At 40.1% G+C, this 2,313-nt stretch overlaps 1 non-coding gene across 1 annotated transcript; it reads right to left on the reverse strand.

The window, feature by feature from the left end:
- Nucleotides 1-1,693: 1,693 nt before the first annotated feature.
- On the reverse strand, nucleotides 1,694-1,766 carry TRNAA-AGC (transfer RNA alanine (anticodon AGC)). Its single transcript has one exon. It is a non-coding gene; the product is annotated as a tRNA-Ala (tRNA).
- Between the last annotated feature and the right edge of the window lie 547 nt (nucleotides 1,767-2,313).

Genomic DNA, 2,313 nt, shown 5'->3' on the forward strand with positions numbered 1-2,313 from the left:
GAAAATGCAAAAAAATAATCTAATCTTTTCTGGATTATGTTGAAGTATAGGGGGACTGATGCTCTACTTTCCATTTCTATAACCAAGTCACTCTATAGATGTCCCTTCTATGCATTTATTAAACTACTTTTCTCAAATTGCAAATAATGAGCCCCAGTATGATCCTGTAAGGGTCCAGTGGGGGGTGTGGGAGCAGTCAGAAGCATTCACATCTCTTCAAGGTTGTCAGAGAGAAAGGCTGTAATTACAGGTAAGTGTCTGCAAAGGTCAGGGAACAGCTGCCTGTAGTTTTCCCTGTTCCTTCAACAGTGGGAAATCAATGTGAACACTTTCAGACAGTGATTATTGCCTCTTCTCACTTTTCCACCTGGACAGACTAGTGCTACTGGTGATCCAGGAGCAGAACACAGAGAGATAATCAGGAGAGAATTCAGATATGCACCTAGAAGAATTTTCTATGTAGCAAAACAAATTAGGCCCTAGAGCCAACAGATTTATGAGAGCTTTTAACTGATGGTGTCCCTGACAGCAGTTATCTGCATTTTCAGCCATGTAAGTGCCCTTGAAGGCATGGCCTCAGGCCCAGAGCATGGAGGTCCTGCTTGAACAAGAAGTTGGCAGGCCATGGAGGCAACTCTGCTCTGAACACAGACTGAAAACTGTCTGAGCCACAAGTGCTTTAGAAGTAGAGGATAAAGTCGTACAGCTAAGCCCAAGTCTTGTCTTTTTGCTGACAGAATTTCATCAGTAAAACAGTTGACTTTTTTACATGGATTGATTATTTAGGAATTTATACTCCCCTGACTACCATTGCTTGACAGATTGAATGAATCCTGCTACAAAGATCCTTATCCAGCATTATCTGCCTGTCAGATAAATGGCTTGATTAAAGTGGTATTCTTTTCAATTCCTTTCCCAAAGGCAGCTGATTATTTGATGTCCAAGTTTTCTTTTTGGAAGCTCTGGAGCCATCTCATTTATGACTGCATTCTCCTGTGCTGATCACAGGCTGGGCTAATAGTTTCTATAGACAGATGCTCTACTTACACTCCTTGCAGGTTTTTGCAACAGCAAAATAAAGTTTAAAAATGGCAAAATACTTGGTGATATTAATGTTTGAGCAATTCCTTATTTGTGTGGAAAATTTATGAGATTTTTATCTGAATTGTAAATCTGTCTTACAGATGTTCTTGGGATGCCATGCTGACAAATAAATATCATGCCTTGTTTATATCATAACCAAAAAGATAGGATTCTTTTCTCATTGCATGACAATCTCAATTTACATATCTGCTGAGAGGCTGTTGTTATGTTCTCTGTGCAGGTAGGAACTCCTAACATAAATATCCAATGTGGCTTTAATGCACTATTACACTACAGTAACAAAATCATAGAATCATAGAAACATAGAATGGTAGGGGTTGGAAGGGATCTGTAGAGATCATCTAGCCCAACTCCCCTGCAGAAGCAGATCCACCTAGATCAGGTCTCGTAAGAATGTGTCCAGGCAAATCTTGAAGACCTCCAAGGAAGGAGACTCCACACCCTCCCTGGGCAGCCTGTGCCAGGGCTTCCTCACCGGAACAGTGAAATAGTTTTTTCTTCTATTTAAATGGAACTTTTTGTGTTCCAGCCTCATCCCATTACACCTTGTCCTGTTGCTAGACACCATCGAAAAAAGGGATGCCTGAACTGGAGAATGCGGGCATCGATCCCGCTACCTCTCGCATGCTAAGCGAGCGCTCTACCATTTGAGCTAATTCCCCCTGTAAAGTCAAAATCATTTATGCCATCTGAGCATCACTGTTTAGAGGCCTTTTATTTAATCATATTTGCAGCATAAACCATTTCTTGAAAGGTAGGCATATGTGTGCTTAACATATCTTCATTAGAGGAAAACAATAGAGCAAATTCTTAGTTTTTCAAAGTCTGCAGAGATAAAATCCCTTAGATGAGCTGCTAAGAAAAATTTTGTGAATGGTTTGTTTCCCTTCACACAGTCACAGAAACACTAATTCACCCTAAAAAAAGTCAGTTTCATTTCTGATTTTTAAGCCCTGTTCAAATGAAGATTAAAAATGAGCTATCAAAGCAACTCTGAGAGTTATTCCTCCACCTAATCTATAGCAACGTTTTAGGAGATTGCTAACAGCATGTTTGTCAAAGAAAAATTCCCTTCTGAAACAGGAAAGAGACAGAACAGTGACTAGCAGTGGTGGTCTCCACTCAGATGAATTTAGGCAGACTGGAAGCATTTAATTCCAGTTTGAGCCATAAATATGCGCTTCTTAATTGACTAGAGCATGGAGAAGT

Source organism: Colius striatus, chromosome 4 (genome assembly GCF_028858725.1).
Source record: "Colius striatus isolate bColStr4 chromosome 4, bColStr4.1.hap1, whole genome shotgun sequence".
In the NCBI taxonomy this organism is placed as follows: Eukaryota; Metazoa; Chordata; class Aves; order Coliiformes; family Coliidae; genus Colius; species Colius striatus.